This window comes from Piliocolobus tephrosceles, chromosome 1, assembly GCF_002776525.5.
Source record: "Piliocolobus tephrosceles isolate RC106 chromosome 1, ASM277652v3, whole genome shotgun sequence".
Lineage (NCBI taxonomy): Eukaryota > Metazoa > Chordata > Mammalia > Primates > Cercopithecidae > Piliocolobus > Piliocolobus tephrosceles.
Window position 1 is genome coordinate 154,411,070 of NC_045434.1, and position 25,470 is coordinate 154,436,539.

The following is a 25,470-nucleotide window of genomic DNA, read 5'->3' on the forward strand; positions in this document are numbered from 1 at the left end:
CTTACGAGCCATGTAACCTTAGGCTACTGGCTTAACCTCTATGCCTCAATTTGCTGTCCTACTAAACGGAATAATGAAAGAACCTTCCTCATAGGATTACTAAGGGGATTAAAGGAGCATGTAAAGCATTTGAACAGTGCCTAGCACATTAAAAAACCAGCTTTTAATATTACCAATAGTACACTCATGTGCATATAATGAAATTTCAGTCAACTATAGGCTGCATCTGTGGCAGTGGTCCCATAAGACTATATAATACCATTGGTACCAACTGAATTTTTTTAAACAAAACAACCTATTTTAAAGATGATAATACCGTATTTTTACTATACCTTTTCTATGTTTAGATACACAAATACTTACCATTGTGTTATAGTTGCCTACAGTATTCAGAACAGTAACATGCTGTCCAGGTTTGTAGCCTAGACACAATAGGCTCTACCATGTAGACTAGGTGTGTGGTAGGCTGTACCCTCTGGGTTTGTGTAAGTACACCCTACGATAGTCACATGATGAAATCCCCTAAAACTTCATTTCTCAGAACACATCCCCCTCCTTCAGGGACACATAACTGTAGTAGTGTATAATTGCCGTTTGAATTGAATGAATACTGCCTTACTGCCACTACTGCAGAGAAGTTGTTGCTAAGCCAGTCAAGAGTATTCACACAGGCTTCCCAGAGGTGGTGACTTTTGAACTGAGATGTGAAGACCCACTGATACTGTAGGGAAAGGACATGTTTGACAGAAAGAACAGAATCCACAAAGGCATAGAGGAGTGAAGGGGGCAGGGTGTGCATTTTGGGACCTGTCAGTGAGACGCCTGAGGGAGAGTCCAGGCATGAGGCCACAGGGGCTTTTTAGAGTAGTCTGAGGAGCTTGGCCTTGATCCTAAAACCTAGAGGAAGCCACGGAAGGATTTTCAGCAGGCTCAGGGCTCTCCATGGGAGACTGGGTGGCAGCCCTTTGAGTGGCCTTAGCTCTACGATGTCACTGACCAGCCTCCGTCTCTGTGATTTGGCAGAAAGCTTGCATGGGGGGGGCTGCTTTTGCTCGCTGAGTGTGATTCTTTTGGGGCCTGTGGATTAATAAAGTGAAAAGGATGTGTTTTCTTAATTCTTTTACTTGATTCTTCCTAACTCCCTACCCCTGCTGAGACAAATATAGGGATACCTATCTAAAAGACCCGTTTGAGAATCTTTCAGCATCTGATGAAAGCACTAGGCCCTTCCCTCAGAAAAATCACCAAAAGAAGATTTTCCGTGGACCTCACATTAACCTCCCCGACCACCACCACCTTAGTCATCCAGACAAACCTCCAGACCCGATGCAGCCTTTTCGACCCCACCTGCTATGGTTTTTGTGCTCAGATCCCAAATTGTTTTACATTTAATCTGCTAGTGCATCCAGTAACTGTTCCATCTGCCATCACTGCTATTATCTAACCACGTTATCATGAGAGCAGACTTGGATCATTTGATGGTTATAATTAAAACTGAAAGTAATTATCTTATTTTGAGCTGTTCAAATTTAATTGAGAGGGTAGTGGGTAAAAGCATGGACTCTGGAGGCAAACGACTTAGATTTGAATCTCATCCCTGTCACCGTCTCACGGTCTTGTGTAAATAGTGTAACCCCTCTGTGCCTCAGTTGCCTCGTTACAAAATGAGAATAATATATTTACCTCATAAAGTTATTGTGAGGTTTAACTGAGGTAACACAGGGGCATGCCAAGAACAGTTCCTGGCACATAGTAAGTGCTATATATAAGTATTTGCTGTCATTTTGTCTGATTTCTGTTAAAATGACATCATGAAATGGGAGTAATGATAGATGACTGAGAGAAGGAAAATAGGTGAATAAGATCTTCATATGCGTCGGACTTCTTGAAGCCTTGCCAATACCTGAAGACCAAGAGTAGGTTCCCTAGACCCGTGCTGTCTAGTATGATAGCCACTAGCCATGTGTGGCCATGGACTACTTGAAATGTGGCTAGCTCAAGTTGAGAGGTACTGAATCTTGAAGATTTAGTCTAAAAAAAGTAAAATATCTTATTAATGATTTCTATATTATGTGTTACAATAATACTCTAGATAAATTAGGTTAAATTAAACATTAAAATTAATTTATTTTTTGCTTTTTAAATGTGGCTACTAGAACACCTAATATTATGTTCTAGTTATTAAATGTATTTTATAATTATGTATAGTTAGAATTAATATATAATACAATACATAATTTTATATTAATCTAATTATTAAATATATTTAATATTATGTTTGAATAGTATGTGGCTTGGGTTATATTTCTATTGAACAATACTACCTTAGGCTCATTATTATCAATTAAGACAAAAATCTGTGTTTATGTATATGATCAGATAGCCACTATTAGAATGTCTTGTACACTCTTCCTCTGCCCTTCAAGTTATGTTGGACCACCAGTGTTTTAGGTGGTGTCTTGGAGCCATGGCTGGGTCCTAGCATAAAGAGATTGAGAGACCAAGGTAAGGGCAACAGCTAGAGAGGCTTCCCCTGACTTGGAGAGGTTTGGAAAAAACACTACCATTTATAGTTACACTGGCCTCAGATTTTGAGCACTCCCCAAAGTAGATGAGAGCATGCTCTCCCTATTCAGGAAGTTAAACCACGTTGGCAAAAAACGTTCCCTCTTCCATCAGGAGCCAGAAAAAGCTTTGTTCATCTTTCACTACATGAATAAATGCTCAACGTTATGGCAGTCACTTGGGATCGAAAGCACACCCTTTCCAAATGTGATTTACTTATGGAATGTTTACTTAATTCTATTTCAGATTCATTCCACTTAAAACCTGAAAACATTGGACCACACAAAGTCTTACTGGTAAGTTCTTCATTTCTTAAACAAAGTGACTGTTTGACTTTATTTTTGAGATGACATTCACACTTCTAGGTTAGATGCTTCCCTACCAGTGATATGATGAGATGTCTATTTATTTGTAGTTTTCTTTAATCTCTATAATGATTTATGATGTTTCCATGCCTTAAAAAAACAGAGCAACCCACGTTCCTTTGTAAGACCATGGGCAGGATAAAGATCCATGATTACATGCCAAATACTATTAAAATAAAAACTCTTTTGGGTAATGAAACTATTTCCAGGCCCCTGTTGATGGTCTGCTTGTTTCAGGCAGTATCCAAAACAACAGAGTGTTATTTCAGCCAAGGAATTCAGACAGTCCCTTGTAGTGTGTTGTAATGAAAATTGGCTCACAGCTACAACATAAAACATACTGGGGCTCTACTCTTTATTTCTGTATTTTTTTCTCTCATCTCTCATCTCGCCTTAATGTGATTATTGTGAGGTAATAGTTCTGCCATGGTAGAAAACTTCCTTAAGAGCTAGGAAAATAATGTACTTTTTAAAAGTGAGAAAGCTTCTGGGGCTTCATATAGCATCACTCCCTAATATTGTGGCTATTTGCAATGTGTATCAGTTATCTTATGCTGCATAACAAACCACCCCAAAATTTACTGCCAGCATTTTGAGTCAAAATTGACTGGCTCAAAATAACAATGCTTTATTTATCTCACCATTCTGTGGGTTGGTGATTTGGGCTGGGCTCAGCTACGTGATCCTTCTCCTTTCACCTGGGACTATTCATGTATCTGCAGGTAGCTGCAGGTCCATGTCAGCTAGGCTTTGTTTCTTGGGGTTACTGACTGTCAGGTGGAGTGTTAATGATGACTAAGCCATGTATCTCATCATCCTGCAAGTTACCCTAAGTGCATTATAAATCGTAAGTATAATTAAAATGAATTAATTGATTGTGGATCTCCAGTTGGCCAGTGTTCTGAAAAGGGCAGTAGCCTGCTTGGTAGAGGTAAAAGGAATAGACAGTGAGTGATCAAATGGTAGTGGTGGAATTAACAATAACAGCAACAATAGTAATAATGAGTACCTACTCATTATTACTATTGAGTGTATTGAGCATTGTGTGCCAGGTACTGTGCTGCCTTACATAGAATTACTTGAGATTTACAAGAAAAATCTCCTTTTCGATTGCTTTTGCACTACTTTTATAGTATATTCCACCTTTAGTTAATTACTTCTATGGGGTTTTTTCCTCTTCAAAATGCCTGGTTAAAATGTACCTGTCCTTGAGAAAGAAAAGACACTACGCTCTTATCAACTGTTGACAACATACAGTCAAGCCCAAGGTTCTAGAGAGAGGTGGAAGGCATTTTGATTTGGTGGGAGGAGTTGAGGGAGGGAGAGCAACCAGTAGCACTAAAGAGAGAGTAGGTGTGGATGCTCAGGAATGGCCCAGGGGCACTGGCTGCCCATGGCGGGATGGAGGGTAGGGAAGGTGAGCAGGAACACAGGATCCAGGGTAGGGAGAATGAGATACTTGCTGACTTGATGAGTTGGCCCAGGGCTATTCCTGGTTCAAGGCCATCACCCTGTGGCTGCCACTGCATGGCAGCATTTGTAAAACTTTCCTCCACTCACCGTCTGGTTTGTTTCCTCTTATGTTGATTACTGTTGATCTGATGTATGTACCTGTCTTCAAAGATTTTTGAGATGGCCTTTAAACATAGGTATAATATAACGCGATTAAGAAAAATAAGGGAGGAAATCTGTGGAGAAGGAAAAGTGGGGTGAAGTCAGAGATAAAATAAGGCCCCAGTTCATGGGAGAGAGGCTGTTCATTTGCTGTCAGGCCCCACAGTCTTACCTCTGAGCTTCCGAGCAGTCAGTACAAGAAGGAAAACATGCTCCGTTAACAACTTATGGTGGATGGAAGATAAAAGCACACGAGTTACTCAGAAGAAGCAAGGTTGATCATGATTCAAGGCTCAGAGAAATGTCTTCAGGGTGCTCATAAAGCGAATGCCACACAGAGTGGCTGTCAACATCCCTGTAGGTAAAACAATGAGGACTGCCTCTGTGCAGGCGAGTGACGTGACAGCTGAGTGCAGTCCAAGAGAAACCCCTCTAGTTCAGGTGTGCATTTCTCTATTGGTCTTGCTTAGTCCAAGGATGAAATGTAATTGTTTCAACTGAAATAACAAATACATATATTCACAACCCTCCTCCCCTCCCCACCTCGTAATGGACTTCAGATTGTCACGGTTGTCTTGATGCTGAGCCTTGGCATTTTAGTTATGGACCAGATTGGACACGTGAGTTGAAATCTACTTACCATTCCTGTTCTGAAAGAAAAACAAACAACTTCCTGATAGTTCTCTGTGAATGTTTTTTCTCTCAATTCTCAAGTCATTCTATGGTGACTCAGTCTGTGTTGTGGCTTTTGAAACACAGAATTTACATTGACCCTGCATGATCCTCTTCCCTTGCTCCATGTCTCTCTCCTTCTCTTTTGAGCCCCGTGGTTCTAGGTTCATTTCTTTTTTTTTTTTTTTTTGAGGCAGAGTCTTGCTCTGTTGCCTGGACTGGAGTGCAGTGGCCAGATCTCAGCTCACTGCAAGCTCCGCCTCCCGGGTTTACGCCATTCTCCTGCCTCAGCCTCCCGAGTAGCTGAGACTACAGGCGCCCGCCACCTTGCCGGCTAGTTTGTATTTTTAGTAGAGACGGGGTTTCACCGTGTTAGCCAGGATGGTCTCGATCTCCTGACCTCGTGATCCGCCCGTCTCGGCCTCCCAAAGTGCTGGGATTACAGGCTTGAGCCACCGTGCCCGGCCTCTAGGTTCATTTCTTATATTGGAACATTCAGTGCCTTTTGGGGGCAGTTTGAGAGGCTCATGAGACTTGACTCCAAGTATTTGATGGTAGCGAACTATAAACTAGGCTACCATTGTCCTTTTCTGGGTCCCTCCTCTTCTAATGAGTAACCTTAATACTTATTACAAGAGGTAGTATCCGATAGTGTAGGGAAGGTGAGCAGGAGTGCAGGATCAAGGGTGGGGAGAATGAAATATTTGCTGACTGGCGGCACTGGTAAGATGTTGTTGGTGCAGAGAATGATAAGGAATAATGTTAAGCCTAGACTTTTTTGCAAGAATGTCATAGGAAGAAAAAATTTTAATTCATTTAGGGTCGTTATCAAAGAGGAGCCCAGAATTCCACAAGGACTACCCATGAAGGGGAATTTCCTTTGGGACTTTGTTTTTCTTTAGATCAAGTTTATTAGGAGTATTTTGGTTGCAAGCAACAGAAATATAATTCAAACTAGTCTCTTGACTTATATGATTAGGATGGCCATACTAGTAAGGGCTTCAGGCACAGCTGTAATCAGGAGTTCCAAAGATATCATCAGGCCATTATCTTTCACTCTGTCTTGACTTTACTTAGCTCTCTCAGCTTCATTCTCAGACATGCTCTCCCTTACCATGGTGGCAGAGGTAGCTATCAGTAACTGGGTTTCTGTCATTCTCACAGCTATGGGTGCCTCTTTTGCCATACTTCTAGCAGTAGTAAGTACCAAGGAGGGACCTTGACCGGCCCAGATTGGATTGCCTGAACCAGCATGGCCAGAAATAGGCAGTCGACAATAAGCAGCATCACTTTAGCTAAGGCCTGTTCACGTGTCCCATGAGAGAGGGTAAATCCCACCAGAATTACACAGAATGGGTTCCCCATAAGAAAAAGGAGGGGTAGTGTGATAGCTCTTTTAGAATTTGTCTAGCAGGTTTCCTGTTTTCACTGGAAGACTCCCCACATTATTTAATACATTTAAAAAATTAAAAAATGATAGGAGAGGGGTGTTGCTACCAGAAGGAAGGAAGGAAAGATTGAGAATGCCAAGCAGATAAATTTTCTAGGTACCAGAGTCCACTAGTTTAGACATTCTTCATTTGGAGTCTATTAAACTTGAAAGGTTGGAAATTAGATTCTGCACAGTTACATTGACTACCTACTTCAGGTTTGGTGTCGTGATCCAGACTACCAATAAGGAACATGTGGAGAGGACAACGATGGTTAGCACCACTTTGAGATCTGGTGGGCAGCTCTTGGCCTGAGGACCTCATGTTGAATCCTCAGGATCTGCAGGAGTGGTTCTTAGTCTGGAGATTACGAATATACTTCAACAGATCTGTGAACCTTCTGTCATTATTTGCAAAATTGTACATATGCACTTTTTTTTATTGGAGAAAGGATTATGTTTTCCATCATTATGTCACAGGACTCCATGCCTGCCCCCTCCCCTGGGCCCCCCTTGCTTAAAAACCATTGCTTCAGACTTACTCTAATTGTTTTAGACTTGGCTAGCTTAATCTTACATGTTCCTTTCTTGTCTTGGCTCAATTAGTAAAGTGTAGTGTCCATGATAAACATAGCTCCTTATGGGACAGACACAGTGACATCAGTGGCTGAGCATGTTGCGTTAAATTATATGTTAAGCTTTTTAGGCACATATGTACACTTTCCACAATCATAGTTGCCATTTACCTAATGCCGGGCTCTGTGCTAAGTGCTTTACATGCATTCTCTGAACTCTATATTTATATACATGATTATAATTCTGGGAACCTCAGATCTACCTGCTAGAACCAGCTCCTTCCAGCTGCCTCTCCTGGAACACTGGATATAAATTCTGAGTTTTTCCTCTCCCCTATGTCTGCTGTGGTGGGTCCACCTCTCTCTACCTTCCCACCCACAATGATAGCATCATAAAATCAGAGTGTTGTACAAGACCCATAAGATCATACTTGTCAGTGGCTTTCAAACTCTGGTTTTTGGTTTTCTAGCTCAGGGACTCCCAAGGAGGAAGGATGGGCAGGACCCAAGTCCCTTTCCTGCTTCAATCACAAATTTGCTGAAAACCACTCATCTGGGACAATACGAGAGCTCACGGATAGATGTCAGGCTTGAGGTTGAGTACAGGTTCCTACTACTTTGCTTACTTACCTGTGTGACCCTGGGCAAGTTGCCTAACTTCTCTGAGCCACAGTTTTCTTATCTGTCAAATACATGCCTCAAGGAGTTGTTAGACGGACTGAATGAGGTAGTGTCTGTGAAGTCCATGGCCCAGTGCCTGGCACATAGTCAGGGCTTACCAAAGGTTAACTGTATGTAATTAATCTATGGTACAATGTGACTCACGAGTCATAGTTAAGACTCAGCTTCATTCTTATCTCCCACTGTTCCTTTAAAGTTTATTCAGGAAGGTGTGTTGTACCCCGTTTCCTGATAATAACTTCATCAGGCCCATGACTTTTCTGGTTACTTTTCTGGCAATGAGAAGTTCTAAGGCCACTTGAAGTCAGCCTGCCTCTCTCTCTCCCTCTCTCCCCCCCCCCCCCCTTTCTCCCTCTCACTCTCTTTCTCTCAGCATGGACACACACATGCACACAGGTTCATTTTGGAAATTTGAAATGCCCTCTTTGGTCTATAAAGGGTCAGTATTCATTCCAAGGGAGGACTTCCCTCCATCCGGCCACCAAGGGCCACTTCCTCTTCCAGCGGCCTCCAGCTGCCCACTGCTCGGGTCTCTCCAGGTTGTGGGGTCAGGGGGAGTGTGCAGCAAGTCTTTACCTGACTGCAACTGTCACACCTGGTGCTGAGTTATCTGAGCCTGGCAGACAGGGAAAGGGACTTTTTTCTCTCCTGGCCACCTCCATGGCCTTCTCCAGGACTCCTCTGAGGGGCCTTGCTCTGGGTCCCCTGGGATTTGGGTGGTTCTCTCCTCCTGCCACTGTTGCCATCCCTCAGCACCTTCTGGTTTCCAGTCGGACTCTCTTTGGGGTCCTCTCACTCTCATGCCAAAGCCCTCTCGGGGAGAACCTGTTGCAAAGAGACCCAGGCTGCCACTCTGGGTGTCCAGGGTTCATATTCCTTTTACCCTCCCCTCTGCCATGGGGCAAGGGGACAGTACTCACTTTCTGATGTGGCATCCGCCCTGCTGGCTTAGCCAGCGTCAGCCACCTCTCACATTTTGGTTCCTAAGGCAGATGTCACATATCAACCTGGGAACTCTAGGAGATGCATATCAAACTCACCACATACAGCTTTTGAAACCCTTTTCTCTGGGCTGGAGAAAAAAGGCTGAGCCCTCTCCATTCCACCCACCTTGGAAACCGTAGGAATCAGAGCATTACCAAAGAATCTTACTCACAGAATCCTCCATTGCTTTCCACTGTCCTGTTTGTGTCCTCCTTCTGGGTCTTAGAGCCAGCTTCTTAGAAATTTCCACATAATGATCAGATCTCCTGCTTTGGAATTTCCCATCTGTTACATCTTGAGGTGGTGGAAACTTCCACTTTAGCATCTTAACCTCAGACCCAGTGTGAGACACTTCTCTTCTTTTAACACTCTAAAAGTGGTCCTTCATCTGGTGAGGAGCGTCCTGTCTCCCTCTCCCCTCCCTCCCTCCCATATCATCCCATTCAGATTTTCAGCTAAGTTGGAGTTGTTGGGAAGATGCTGCTCCCTCCAAGCCAAACCTAGCTTCCTGTGATGTTCTTTCTCTCTAATGGGATCTCAGGAGAGAGAGAGAGAGTGAGAGTATGAGTGTGTGCATGTGCATGCCTTGTCTGGGAAAATCGGACATTGGAAAAATGCGAAATGTTTGGGAAAATGGGAATTCTTGCCTGGGCCTCAGATTCCAAAGTGAAGCTTAAGACACCCTGTTCTCTAAGCCCACAGGAAGACTTTTGACCTGTGTGTCTGGGTAGGTTTCCTTTGCCTGCATACCAACATACACCTGTATAACTCCAGCAGAAAGCTAGTATTTGGAAATGGTGCTCATGCCATTTCTCATGCTCATGACCCTAACATAGTTTCTCTTGATCTGAGAACTGATTTGCTGTGCTTCATGGGGGCATATTGATCAGGGCTCCATGCAGGGTTTATGAACTCTGCAAATTCAAGCCTTGCAGAATGTCCTACCTCCCTCCAAAGACCCACCCTCACTTACGTATGTTTTCATTCATGCTCATGTGACATTTGGAGTCAGCATATTTTTCTGCCTTCTCTGGCACCAGCGCTGTGAACTCAGCCTCCCTGCCAGGGTGCCCTCCTTTGTCATGTGCAGTTGGATCACTGTGATGTTGGGTCCTGTAACAATTAGGTCACTCGCTGAGTATAGGCCCCCCAACCCGTAGTGAAGCCAGCATCTCAAATGAGCAAATGACCCATGCTGGAAAGATGCTTGGGTCAGCTAAAGTTGGGGTCTCTCTGGGTGCAATGGCCTAAGAATGTATTAAATGCATTTGGGGTAGTTCCATCATGTACTAGTCTCTTGGCAAGACTGAACATTATATATCCAGATGTGAACCTGATTTATGTCCTCATTTTTACTGGCTGTTTACAAAGATGGCAAGATACAGCTCCCTCCTTTCCTCCCCCAGACCCATCATATGAGGTGATATTAGAGACAGAAACTCAGATAGCAGAACTCAACTCCCCTGGGACTGCTCACCTGTACTCTCTTGGCCTGAAAGCATATAGTGATTTCCGTTGGCCAAAGATCTAGATATATATTTGAAATAACTAACAGGCTCTTAGCTAAAGCATGCTTTCTATTTGTATACATTTTATAGTAGGGAAGTGGCTTAGTGTGGGCAGATAGACTAAAGTTCAAACTTTCCTTGGCTATTGAGATACTTCGAACATAGTGGTTATGGTTAACCTTTCTGAGTCTCAGTTTCCTCATCTGTTAAATGGGCATCATATCATTTGCCTCACAAGATAGCTATATTAAAGGAAACAGCACACATTGTGAACTTAGCCAGTGGCCCATCACATAATACATGTTCAATAAATGGTAGCTGTTATCATTGTTTGCATTTAACTATTATGATGATTTCTAAAAACTTTTAAAGCCTTGGAAAAAAGTAGCCCCATTTCTCAGCCTGTTTTCTTTTTCTTTTTAATCAAATAGGAATTTGGGGAAAAATCCAAATATGTGCAATGATCTGCTTTTAAAAAATAACTATCTTGTGAAACTCACTAGTTCTTTATAGCATCGAAAGTGATTTTTGGCTGCAGAGGCAGCTTGGCATGGGGACTAAGAATAAGGCTCAACGTGTCCAGCCTCAAGTCTATACGAAATACCTTTGTAACCTTGGACAAGTCGCTTACCTCTTAAAGCCTCAATTTCCACATCAATAAAATAGGGATAATACTGCACAGGGTTATTGAGGTGATTAAGTGAAATAGTCTATATGAAATGTTAAGACTACATGTGGTTCGCAGGACACAAATAATGGTGGCTATTATTTTCCCATCACACTCCATTTTACAAATAAGAATTTGCAGAAGGTCAGGCACAGTGGCATGTGCCCGTAGTCCCAGCTCATTGGTGGGCTGAGGCCAGGGATTCCCTTGAGCCCAGAAGTTTGAGTCCGGCCTCCTCAATGTAGCAAGAGCCCATCTCCAAAAACAGTTTTTAAATCAAATTTGCAGAACACTGTTTTTTGTGATAAATGGCTTTTATGAAGACACTTTTATATGTAAGAAGTTGTTCTTACTGTTTTGTTCAAAAAGAAGAAAGTTTATATCTGGTTTGCTTATAAATTCCAAACTGTAGCGCATGTGAAAACAAGCTACATTAACTAAACTTAACTTTCCTTTTTTTTAGGCCTTGCCTCATTTTATTAAGATTTGGGTAAATGATATTGCCATCAGATAAGGAAAAAATTGCGTATTATTTTTACAAGGACTGAAAATATGCAAACAAACTATGTTTAGCTAAATGCTCGCAATTCAGGTCACTTGATTTTGCTCTCTTTCAGTCAAGACTAGTATAGTTGGCACCTTTGTGCAGCCCAAAGAGGTCTGGAAGCAGGGGTGCATATCCTTCTATGGGTGGAAAAGGAGAAGAAGGCAGAGTCTGAACTAGTGAGAAGACCCAAACTGGTGACTGAGGCTTGGTCAGGTAGGTGTGGAGAGCTGGCCCGTGACAGAGGAGTTTGTTCCCTTTCACAGGGCAGCGCAAGTGTTTCTTTCAATAGCTCCACCTCAGTATCTGTCTCCAGGCAATGGACAGTCGTCAGCGGGTGGAGCTCGGGCCCTGTGGTGCTGAACCTGTATCAGCCTCGTTAGAGATGGCACCATGTTCAAAAGGCCAAGAAGAGACCCAGAGCCAGCACACATGGCATGGGGTTTTATTGCAGGATTACATGGGTTTTTATTGCAGGGGAGAGTCCAGTGGTGGCAGGCTGGACAAGATAACTGCATGGCCCAGCAGTTAAGAGCCCTAAGTTTCAGGATCTTTCACTGGCAACATCCCCTTCCAGTGCCCTGTAGCTAATGTGGTATTCCTAATTTTGTATTATATTTCTAAAGAGGACCGCCAAAATTGTATAAGGCTTAGAACCCACAAAAACTGGATCTATCCATGCATCAGGGACACACACACTCTGAGCCTTCTGCCCTGTTGTATGGTTGCCAGGGCGCTGAAACGCACATTTGATTCTCCCTTGGGAATAGGCATTGCCTGTGTGTGCCCCTTCTGTAGCTAGACCTGCGTTCCCTAAGAGGACACCTAACCCTTTCTGTAAGGGGGAAGCGAGACCCAGTGAGGAACTGCTGTCCAGGCACCTTCCTGGCCACCAGATGCCATCCTCAGGGTAGAAAGGGCCCCGTTCATGCAGGAAGGGAGGGCAGGCACTCAGACCTCCAGCGGCTTGCTTTGTGGTTTTTCAGAGGGAGGCCCTACAGAGGAGGCCGGGTGGGAGGGAGCCCCGTGTGAGGCTTCAACTGGCTTCAGAATTTCCCCAGTGGAAAATTCTCCTGAAAAAAAAAAAAAAAAAAAAAAAAAGAACATATATTCTTGGAAGTGTATCATCGCAGGCAAAACCATAGCTGTGATCTCAAGTTTGAGAATGGGCTGGCCAGCCTTCAAGGCGGTGCTGATTAAGCCCTGCTCATGCTCAGCCCTAATCACATTCCCTCCCTGTTACTGCGTCGAAGGGCTGGGCTGCTTTGCTCATCAGCGCAAGTGGAATGTATTGAGAAGAAACAGGAGCGCGGAAAGGCCCCTTTATATGTGAGTATCTACCACTGTGCGAAAATCAGGGTTTGAAAATAATTTCCCCTTTCAGTGAAATGCGAGCCAACTTCGCCCCCTAGAGGAGGACCAGAGAATTGTTTAAAATGAGCCCTCGAGGCATTTTTATTGTGCTGATTGATAATCTGGAAAGGTTATCAGCCTGTAATTAGATGGGACTGTGAAAGGGGCTTGTCTAAGAGGAGTTTAGGGTGTGTGGGTGTGGGTGTGGGGTGTGTGTGTGTGTGTGTGTGCGCGCGCGCATGCTTTGTTTTGAGTTTTTGCCTTGAGATTTTGCCTTGAGATATTATTGTAAACTTGGGGTTGAATACTCTTACAGCTATCAAGAGTAAAATAGTTTAAATGCCACCAGACTTAAGGCTCACAGCTGTTACATTTATAGTGGACCTTTTTTCGGCCAGATTTTCACCACTACTTCTGATTATGACAGTCATTGTTAGTCTTGAGTTTCCTTTCACTCCTTGGGGTTGTGGCAGACATAAAGCCCACTAGAAAGCAGGAATTTTCACCCACAAACTAGATATGTATTAGAGATCTTAAATTATAGACTTTAGTTATGTCACCCACATTGAAATCTTTTTGATTTAGTCCTGCTACTTTATTTGCATCATTTCATTTACACCTGCTACTAACAACTGATTCAGTCACAGGTTAACTAGGTAGTAGTAATTTCACTACTACTTCCTATACATTTTGTGTATTTTTAAAAGAAAAATGCAAAACAAGCAGAAGGATAAGGGTTGAAGTATAAAAACCTTTCTATATATTTCATCTTCTGTTAAAATATGATCTTATTCTGACACCTTTGTTAAGCCTTTGTTAATTATTCAGCTGCTTTTAATTACCAAATCTGACCCAATTACTTGGCTTCTAATGTGTCCCCTGTAAATAAAGCCTTTATAATAAAAATGTTATCTACCATCTTTTGTCGCTGGGTAAATATGTTTATCATCTTCATTGTTCTAGATCTTCATCCCTCAAGTGCAAGATACAATTACAGTGTTGATATTAGTAATAGTTTTAATGGGTTTTTTTCTTTCTCTGCTCTTAGAAACACTGAGCTGTACTTCAGTATTTGAGGGCATGGCATCGTTAAGAGATCGTTACTCATGCGTCAGATTAATTGCCTACTGGGGACTGTTTCCCTCAGAAGGATGTGAAAAGAAAAGAGTGTGCATACATTTTGTAGATTATTATAAGTTATTTTTTCAGTACTTGACAGGAGCTTCTAATGACTATTGATAATATTCTTATATATATGTCTACTTTAGTTTTTATATATTCTTATATATTTTGTCTCATTTTTCATCTCATGCAATTTTTATGAAAGGAAATAATTTTTTGACAATATACTCTGTTGCTTTTTGCCCCAAGTGTGTGGAAACCAATTGCCTGAAATACCAAACAGGCTTTGTTTGGAGAAAGATGGATATATTTTTCCCAGGTCTAGTTCCTAGAGGATTCCTCTGTGTTCTTGCTACTTGACTCACTCTGACGAAGTCCAGAGGTGATGGTAAGGCCCAGAGAGCTGCAGTTTCTGCTAAACCAGAGTAACTCCAAAGCATAGGCAGGTCGATTGTTTTTGCATGAACACCCATCTTCCTTGCTTGTGGCCATAACGGCCACCCCAGTTATTGAAGGAGCACACACACACATATACCCACATGCATATACACACAGGGTTAGTACCTTTCTGTCTTCTTGGACATCTGTCCCCTTTCCGCTGTTGAAAGTGGCCATTAATCTAATGTTGAGACAGTCTCAAGGTAATTGCAGTGCTGAGCAACATCAGGATGGTATTGAAGTTTCCTCTAATTTCAGAGCATTTTCAGGCTTTCATTATTATTCACAAATTGCAACACGCTAAAATTTAGACCCTGCTGACTAGGACAGACAGAGGAGAAGGGTAGGCTTTGGAAGTGGGTACTTGAGATAGGTCAGAATAAGGGTTCGTATTTTTAGTAAGAGCAATGTTTTGCAGACATTTTGATAGAATTTTGTGGTAAATGTGGTAAATGCCAAGAGGTACCCCACCTCTTTCTCCTGGTCCCCCAGCTGCAGCTCACTGGCTCATTTGTCGTTCTGTATGCACCAGGCTATTCCCTGTCTACCTGGAGCACTGCCTCCGGGTACTCATTGTCGCACCAGCCTGTGTATTTCATATCCCTTAACACAATCCATATTTTCTTATTTATTTCTTTACTTGAGACCTTGATCTCACACCTAAACTACTGGCCCAGAATATACACTCAATATTTACTGAGTGAATGCGAAGGAGTGAAAGAACGAACAAGCAAAGAAAGGAATATATTCAGAGGCATGACAAGAGCAGTGCCCTTTATAACCACAATTTAAGGTGAAAGCCACTAAAACAGCAATGCAATACTAGCATGTCAATGCGCAAGGCTTGTTAGCCTGACGTGGAGTTCACACTCCATCCTTTGTTAGACTGCAAATTGACAGAGCTTCTTAGACAAAAGTTGTTAATATAGTAACAATCTTAACATATTCTTTTAAACAGATAAACTATTAATATAAAAATTAATAGTGGAAAGCCAATCAATAGTTCATAGGGTGGGAGGGGGGCTGATTTGGAATTATAGCAAAATTATAAAAACAACCTAAAATGCTACAACAAGGAGATGCTTGTGTAAAATGGAATTTGTATTCCCAGCTACCCTGGAGGCTGAGGCAGGAGGGCTGCTCAAGCCCAGGAGTTTGAGGCTGCAGAGCTATATGATTGCGCCACTGCACTCTAACTTGGGTGACAGAGTGAGACCCTGTCTCTTACCAAAAAAAAAAAAAAAGTTATGTGTATTTATTTCTGTGGTATCCCTACCACAAGTGCATAACCTGCATCAAATCAGGAAGAAACATGTGCAAACCCAAATTGAGGGACATTCTACAAAATAACCAGCATTTACTGTTAAATATCAGTAACATAAAATACCAAGACATACTCAGGAAGCATCCCAGAGTAAAGAAGACTAAAGATACATGACAATTGAACATAATGTATAATTTTGTATTCTCTTTTCCTGTAAAGGATATTATTGGGATAATCATCAAAATCTGAATAAGGTTGTAGATCAGGTAATAATAAGATATCAGAATTAATTTCCTGATTTGACTAATTGGTGTGGTTATATATGAGAACTCCTTATAGGAAACATACACTGAAGTATTTAGGATTAAAACTTTGTATTCATATTCATTCATACTCATTCTCTCTCTCTCTCTCTCTCTCTCTCTCTTTCTCTCTTTCTCTCTCTTTCTCTCTTTCTCTCTCTTTCTCTCCCCCCGCCCCGGGGAGGGTGGGGTGTTAAATATAGTAAAATATTGACATTTGAGGAACCCAAATCTGTGTGCTTTGCGACTATTCTCTAAGTCTGAACTTTTATCAAAATAGAAATTAAAACATGATGCTTATAAAGACTTTATAATCACATAGGGAAATGCTTTTGCTAGAATGGAGCAAAATATAAAGTTGTATAGCAGAGTATAATTTAGACTACCTTAAAAACTCAATCTGATCAAGGTTTCCTTTGATTTTTTAAAAAAGGAAGAACAAAAAATGCCCAAGAAAATATTAGAAGGAAATATAACAGCACGTTAACTTTTACATTCTATTCACTTTAATTTTTAAAATTTTTCACTAAATTGCATGTATTTCATGAAAAAACGGGAAAAAAAAACTTTAAAAAGAGATAAATGCTAGCGCTCAAAAATCTGAGCGAATCTTACTCTGTGTCTTCACCACCACATACCCCATTCCAGTAGAAGGATGCCGTATATGTATGCATGCATGTAGAAATGTATATATGTACATAAATACATACTCTTTTAAACTTTTCTCTTGTTTTTCTTTAATAGATTTTGAGGGAAATCCTATATTGGGCAGGATTATAAATGAGATGACCTCTTAAGCGTCTTCTAGCCTTGCAGTTCCTTGCCTTCCTTTCCATCTCTTTGGGAGTCAGCACCTCCTTAGTCCAGATGCTGTGCTAGCTAGGTACTGAGTATGTAAGGATGGTTGAGCCACCCCACCTCATCTTTTAGAGATGCTTCAAGTCCATGGGGTAGGCAGATAAACAAGTCGGTGATTACAATCTTGTGCTAGGTACTGGGCAAATGTAGCAGTTCCTACAGTGGACAGGCTTGGGTTGGGGGCAGCCGTGGTGGTCAGGCAAAAGGAGAAGGTGTTGATTTTTAGACCTAGAAAGTTTAGTGAGAGCTTGCCATTTGGAAAAGATAGCAGAGCATTCTAAGCTAAACATTGCAGCATATCTAGTGTATGTTCTCACCAAGACCCACTGGAGTATCGTTCTGGAGGCCCTGAACAAAGAGGCCAAGAGTCTTATAAGACCTGAGAAGCTCGAAGTCCCACTGGGTCTGCTTTCCCAGGTCTGGGAGGGAGTGGTCTGACTGCAGGTGGCAGTAGTTGCTTTCTTTGGTCCTGGAGCAGAGCCCTGATTAAACTCAATGTCCTCATTCGCAGGATCACTGAGAGAGTTTTCCTGATTGCCCCTGCCTCTCTTGCTGCCCCCTCCCTCACCCGACAGAAAGCGGATGGTGTGTACATACCCTCAGGGAGGGTAAGGGACTAAGGGTTAATGGGCATACCTGGTTGGAGAGCTTGCCCATCTTGGATATACCCTGCTGAACTGTTGGAAATGTGTTTTATTCATTTGGAATCATAAAACCAAAGGGCCAAGTTGGCCTGCACTTGACCTTGCAGGCTTTGTAGATACTTCTAGGGACCCAGAATTACCCCAAAGCAATGTTGTTATTGAACAGGATGCCCGCTGTTTCCCTGGACAGTAACTCATCATTGAACCATATGCCTGGGCCCATTATCCATTCCCATCATGAGAGCTGAGGACGCCAATACATAAGGTTTAAATCCACCATTCAGCAAAATCAGACAGAACAGAGGTTCAGGATGCTACAGTTGGGTGAGGTTGGAAGCCTCTCTGTTTGTCTTGGGAATCTTTTAAACTATTTTAGAGCATGATTTTTTGCTCAGGTATTATTTCTACTTTAAAGCTATCTCATAGGTTCTTAAGAAGGCTACATGAACTGATAGAAATTCAGGGCATGGCACAAAGTAAGCATTCAGTAACTTCCAGTTATTATTCATAAATATTGACCAGCACAGTGTATGGAGAGAGAATACTAGACTCTTGGTTGGGAAACCCGAGCAAGGTCTAATCCCAGCTTTACCCCAGAATCCTAGAAGTGAAGGGAAACTGAGCTGGAAAGAGGCCTTAGAAATCTTCTAGTATCTAGCACAACTTTATTTCAGAAACTTAGACCTAGAAAGACATAGGAGCCCTGTTCGTTACCCACAACTTAAATGTTCTCCTGCACATTTTCAAAGCAAGAATAATAATCGCACCCCCATTATAGGATCGTTTCAAGTCAAGGATGAAGCGAGTTGGTGTACATCAAACTCTTGAAGCAGAGTCCTTAATACATATTAGCTGGTGGTGTTCTTGTGGATTCCCTGTTTATCCTCCCCCTTCTATTTGACTGCAAGGATCGAGATGTATCCTCCTTGCTCACTGTCATGTACCTGGCATCTGGCACAGTGCCTGACTCTGGAGGTGCCCAGTCAATGTTTGTTGAATAACTGAAGAAAGTATTTGCTGAGGATCAAATTTAGGCCAAGTCTGAATCAGAATACGAGCTCTAACGCTAAGGTTCAGTATTTCCACACAGTTCTACATTAGCTTTGACTTTAGGCAAGTTGCTTCATTTCTTCATTTGGTTTCTTCACCTTGAACACGATCCATCATGTTTTTCCTGATCATGAACAAGGTGTGTCTATAGGTAAAGGACCCACCCGTCCATCAGCCTTTTCGGGCAACCCATGTTTGTGCTCCACTGGCCACTAGATGTCGTGGTTGGTCAAATATCAGAGAAAGCAAAAAAATAAAAAGAAAAATAAAAATAAATTGAACTGATTGCCCTACCAACCTGCCCAATGATGGGAGTGAGCTTATACAGTTATCGGAAGCTGGTTACCTCTGGATGAGTTGACTGGGTTGCCTTGGAAACGCAGGGAGTTGCCCAGGATTTGCATGCATGGACTTTGAAGCGAAGCCATAGATTAGAGCCCACGGCTGTGCTCATACCAGCTAGCACCTTGGACACACCGGAACGTCACAGGGCCTTGGTTTCAGTAATGTAATGCATGTAACATGCTCGGCACTTTGCCACAGTGAGGGAAGAGCACTACAAAGCTAGTGGCTACAAGGGCTACTTCTGGTATTCGATACTGTAAAATGCTGCTTTTCTGTTCCTTGCCACGCCAACTGCTAAAGCTTTGCAGGCTTTCTGCCTTGCTCCCTGTTTTACAAAGCCAAATTTTTAAATAGCCCCTTAAACAGTAGAGTGGACAGGGTATCAGTATCAGGTTAAAAGGGCAGCCTAGAATATTTGGAGGGACACCAGAACTCCTTGGAATGTCACTGTGGAGCTTAGTCAACACAAAGCAGAGTGTTTTTTACATGACTGGTACCCAGAGTGGAGGGAAGTGAGAGTGAGCGCCGTTAAAAAATGGCCTTCACTGAGATTGCTCAAGGAAGGGATTTCTTTGTTACATGGACTGTCATTTAGATCTAGGTGCCTTCTTTTTAAAATAATTTGGGGAAACTTCTAGGAATAACAATGACTAGTATTTATTGCATGCTTACTATGCATAAGGTATTATACAAAACATCATACTTGCATGATTTCATTTAACCCTCACAGCAACTCTGTGAGGTACATACAGTTCTTATGTCCATTTTGTAGGTGGGGAAATTGAGGTGCACCAAGATAATAATAGCCAACAGATACTAAGTACTTACTAGAGATCATGCATTATTCTAGGAGCTTTAAGTGCTATTCTCACAATAATCCTATAAAGTCAGTATTATTATTACCTTCCTTTTACAGATGAGGAAACCATGGCACAGAGAGGTTATATAGCTTTCTCAGGTCACACAGAGAATGGGTGAAAGAGTCCAAACACAAACCCAGGCCTACCTGATTCCAGAATTCGTTTGTTTGTTTTTTTTTTTTTTTTTTTTTTTGAGACGGAGTCTCTCTCTGTCGCCCAGGCTGGAGTGCAGTGGCGTATGCAAGCTCCGCCTCCTGGGTTTACGCCATTCTCCTGCCTCAGCCTCCCGAGTAGCTGGGACTACAGGCGCCCGCCACCTCACCCGGCTAGTTTTTTTGTATTTTTTAGTAGAGACGGAGTTTCACCATGTTAGCCAGGATAGTCTCAATCTCCTGACCTCGTGATCCACCCGTCTCGGCCTCCCAAAGTGCTGGGATTACAGGCGTGAGCTACCGCGCCGGCCCAGATTTGTTTTCTTAATGGCTGCGCCGTATTGCCTCCCACAGTACTTTGGATGCCGTTAGGCACTTGACGAATGTTTACTGAGGTGAGTAGTTATCAGACTATAGTTAGCCAACACGGAGAAGACTGTCTAGGCAAGAACCATAGAGACCTTGACGCTCCTCCCTCCGAAAGCCACATGTCCTCTGGCCTCCATTTAGTACTGTGGGATGTATATGCTCTTCCATGTGCTGGATTGCACCCCTAACTTCTTAAAACATTTTTTATTGTTGTATAATGTGCATATTTGGGGGGTACATGTGATATTTTGATCATGTATACATTGTATAATGATCAAATCAGGGTAATTGGGCTATCCATCACCTCAGACATTTATCTTTTGTTTGTGTTGGGAACATTGCAATTTTTTTAGCTGTTTTGAAATATACAATAAATTGCTGTCGACTCTAATTTCCCTACTGTACTATCAGATACTAGAACTTACTTCTTCTCCCTAACTGTATTTTGGTACCCCTTAACCAACTTTTCATCCCCCCTTCCCAGCCTCTGGTAACCATCATTCTACTCTCTACCTCCATGAGGTCTACTTTTTTAGCTCCCATACATCACTCCTAACTTTTTGTTAGTAATAAGGTATTCCTCCATTGGAGCAGTCAGGAAAAGGCGAATGTTTTCAAGTCACACTTCCACAGGGAGCATCTTAGCTGATTTTATTTGCTTCATATTTTTCTGTCAAGGACTTTTTTGGGTGGGTTTGTTCTGATGTAGTTGTATCCAGCCTCATCTCTCAAGCATCTAAAAGCCAGAGCTGACAGGTTACCAGAGATGAGCCCAGCCCTCTCTGCTGTACCATCAATGTGTGCTTATGTGCATATGGCAGCCACTCAGCCCCTGTCCAGCATGCTCCCCAATCCTGACACCAGGCCAATGCCAAGCTGTGTGAAAAGCAGAGGAGGGTCGGCTGCCCAGCTTAGCGAACTGGCTGCTGCTACCAGCCAATGGTATTTCATCATCATGGCGAAATACTAAGTCTGAGGAGGAACAGCAGGACCCAGGCCACGTTAATCCTTCTCTAGGTGTAATAGTTCAGTCCCAAGGGTTTGGTTGGTTGTTTATTCTAATGTGTTGCTGCAATAGGAAACCCAAAGAAAGCTAGGGCCGGGCGTAGTGGCTCATGCCTGTAATTCTAGCACTTTGGGAAGCCTAGGCAGGCAAATTGCCTGAGGTCAGGAGTTTGAGACCAGCCTGGCCAACATGGTGAAACCCCACCTCTACTAAAAATACAAAAATTAGTCAGGTGTGGTGGTGGGAGGCTGAGGCAGGAGAATCGCTTGAACCCGGGAGGCAGACACTGCAGTAAGCTGAGACCATGCCATTGCACTCCAGACTAGGTGACAAGAGCAAAACTCTGTCTCAGAAAAAAAAAAAAAAAGGAAACCCAAAGCTAAAACCTCCTTTTCGGACCTGCAGTTCTGAGCCCTGAGACTTGTTTATATAACCCCTGTCCATTTCTGCATTGCTGCATTTTCTTTTTAAGTGAGCTGAGCCATCTCAAATCTTTCTCAGAACTTCTCAACGCTCCCCAGTGTCCTTGGGGACCCCTAGTTCAGCCTTCTCAAATAAAGCAGCGCTTTTCCTTCTGAATTTTTCTCCCTCTAAATACAAGATTTTTTTTCCACTGTGACCAAAATCACAGATATCAAAGGAGATGGAGAGGAAGTTTGGAGCTTCTGGAGGGAAGGCAACAGTCAATATAGTGCAAGGTCCCCCAGAAGGCAGGAGGGCATGAGGTAGAAAGCCCTAGTGGAAAGGCTCCCATTTGCGAGAGTCCCTTTGGCGCTATTGCTTGGCACCTTCCAGCCATGTCGGTCTTTGGTTGCCTTGCCAGTATGCAGCTGGAAGCGGGTTGGTGTTGGCTTTGTCATTAAAGAGCTAGTGGACACTTGAGTGATGGAAGGAGATGAGTGATGAGCCAAAGGGGATTCTGGGCTCATGCAAATGTTTTCCTTTCTCTCTTTTTTTTTTTTTTTTTTGTTTGAGATGGAGTCTCACTCTGTTGCCCAGGCTGGAGTGCAGTGGCTGGATCTTGGCTCACTGCAAGCTCCGCCTCCCGGGTTTATGCCATTCTCCTGCCTCAGCCTCCCCAGTAGCTGGGACTACAGGCGCCCGCCACCTCGCCCGGCTAGTTTTTTTTTTTTGTATTTTTTAGTAGAGACGGGGTTTCACCAGGTTAGCCAGGATGGTCTCGATCTCCTGACCTTGTGATCCGCCCATCTCTGCCTCCCAAACTGCTGGGATTACAGGCTTGAGCCACCGCGCCCGGCCTACTTTCTCTTGTCTAGAGTGGTGCTTCCTGCCAATTTCCTCATGTAGGTTGATCATTCCTAATTCAGAAATCTGAAATCTTCCAAAATTCAAAACTTTTTGAGCACTGACATGACACCAGAAGTGGAAAATTCCCCATCTGATACCTTTGCTTTTTAATGGTTCAGTGTATACAAACTTTGTATTATATACAATATTTAAAGTAAATAAAATTACCGTCAGGCTCTGTATATAAGGCGTATATGAAACATAAACGAATTTCAAGTTTAGACTTGGGTCTTATGCCCAAGATATCTCATTATGTATATACAAATATTCCAAAATCTGAGAAAAATCCAAAAATTTAAAAGATTTCTGGTGACAAGCATTTTGAATGAGGGATACTCAACCTGAATGGCACATTTAGAAAAGTCATATTATAGCATGGAGGAAGATGCCCACAGCTGGAGGCTCTGGATGGTCCAGGCCCTGCCTGGCCACCTGGGGCTGAGGCATACCTGAACCTCAGCAGGGTACACTGGCTTAGAAGCCCTGGTCCAGAGAATCATAAACCTTGCAGTGCAGATGACCCGGGCAGACCAGTTGATTGGTTTTAGACATTGTGTGGCCCAGCCTCTTGATAGGACCTGTGAAAAAAGTGGGGGTCAAAGACGTACGACCCCTTGAACTAGATGACAGAGGAATCTGTGGCCATGCTGGGACCAGAGTCATTGCTGTGCTCACCTAACTGGGATGTGGTAAATGAGGAGGCGGAGCATCACATCACACACATATGCACACACACGTGAACTCATGCTCACACCAGGTTAAAATAATCACATTCTACCATGTTGCCTCCAAGTCAGACCCACACCCCAACCTGAACCTGGAAGATGAGAAGCTGGTGTCCAGAGCCAGCATCCTTTGAGCAGCAGCCACAGCACCACATGCTCTTGAAAACCCAGGCCTGGCATTATTTTTCATTAACCTGTTTCCAGCCTGAGAAACCTGTGGTATTCCACAGTGAATTACTGTAGCAGCCCCTCAACTGGCCTCCCTGACTTCAGCCTTGTCTCTCCTACCTCATATTACAGTCAGAATCCACTTTTTATAAACTACAGACCTGATCATGCTACTCTTCTTTTTATTTTTATTGTTTATTTTTGTCCCTTCCTGAATGATAAACTCACCGTTTGTGTTCAGATAGTCCTCTGAGAGACCTTCTCAATGCATCAAGTCTGGCCTGGGAATCTCTGCTGCACCCTCTAGCTTACCTATTATGACATTTATTGCACTCTTCTGAAGTTGTCTGTTTTTCTTCCTCCCACCCCCAGACTCTAAACCCCTTGAGGACAATGGGTCAGTCTTACCTGGGTTGAGCCACAATGCCAGGCCCAAGTAAGATGGGCATTCAGCCCACATCCAATGGGCAGCTCTGCTGCTCAAATTTTATTTATTTTTTTGCTTCACTGTACAAAGCCTAGTTCTCCTTGTTCTATTTTAAGACTTTAGCATCTTGGTGGATCAAAGCTCTCGTATAAACAAACAAAAACTTACCACTAGTGATCTCCTAGAACCAGGATATATTTAGCACTATTTGTTGGTAATTACTGTTCATTATGACTTTAGGATGTTATAAAAGTCCTAAGTGCTCTTGACTCATCGGAGGCAAATTAAATTATTCATTTAGCAAACATTTTGAGTATCCACTTTGCACAAAGCGTGTGTTGAGTACAGTGAGGTATGTAAGGATGGATGTGATAGGTTTGCCTCCTAAAGTGGACCGTATAGCTTTTATATTTTGCTCATGTTTCTTCCTACATTGAACATTTGTAAAAATAAATGAAGCAAATTAAGCCCCTGAAGAAGGCCCATGTACAGGTTGTGAGACCTTATAGTGTGAGGACAGAAGACAGTGCTGGTTCTTCATTCAAGCTCAAGAATAGGACAAGCCACCAGCCTTTGTGAGATACAAGGATCTATCAAAATGCAAATGCTGCCCTTAAAAAGACCACAGTCTAAAAAAAAGAAACAGATTTATACCTAGTAAGTACCTCTAAGACAAAATAGGCAGTGAAAAGTGCCCGAGAATCTGTAATCTGTTTGAACTCCAAGTAACAGAAAACCCAATTCAAAATGACCTAAACCAAAGGGGACTTACCATCTCATATAAAAATAAGTCCACATAGAGTCTGTTTCCAGTTCAGCAATTCAGAAGCCCAGCACCATTAAGCTCTTTCCACCTATCCTGCTATCCTCAGAGCATCAGCAAGCTCTCCTCCTAGGTACAGAAAGGTTGTAGGCATCCCCTCCTTTCATAACAACGCCAAGGCAGACGGATAAAGAACTGTTTCTTATGCATCTCTCTATGAATGAAGAGACCTTTCAAAACTCCCCAGCCGACCTCCCCTCATGTCTCGCTGGTCAGAACTGGGGCACATGCCCACCGCTAAACACTCATAAGTGGTCTGGGGCCATCCCTGTGGCCTAGACCAATCTGGATTTACCGTCATCACATGAGGAAAGAGTGGACTTGTTCTACCAGCAGAGATGAGGGAGTAGATGGCTGTCAAGTAGCAGGCTGGAGTGCGTGCTACAGAAGGAGTGATTAAAAACTTTCCACTGCTCAGAGGAGAGCAAAGGAGCCCTCACAGAGTGGCCTCTAACACAGAAGACCCACAAGTGTGCTCGGTGTCCTGATGGGAGAGACGGAGGTGCTGTGGCTTCCTGCAGGAAGCAATGTCTAAACTGTGGACAGAGCTTTAAAAGAGGAGGATCACGTCAACTTTTCTTTACCGAAACATCACTCTGGGTGTGCAGAGTGGATTGAGGGGGTTCTGTGGGGAAATAGTGAGACCAGCTAG

General features: G+C 42.9%; 1 protein-coding gene and 1 non-coding gene across 2 annotated transcripts in view; both read left to right on the plus strand.

The window, feature by feature from the left end:
* The window catches only part of GNG12 (G protein subunit gamma 12), a 129,106-nt gene that overhangs the window by 51,706 nt on the left and 51,930 nt on the right, over positions 1-25,470 (plus strand). Inside the window, exon 2 of the mRNA XM_023209732.2 lies at positions 2,812-2,861. The gene's annotated coding sequence lies outside the window, so the exon portion shown is untranslated. The remainder of the gene's footprint in view (positions 1-2,811; positions 2,862-25,470) is intronic.
* Positions 6,597-6,657, plus strand: LOC111541622. The gene has a single exon (XR_002731324.1). It is a non-coding gene; the product is annotated as a U7 small nuclear RNA (small nuclear RNA).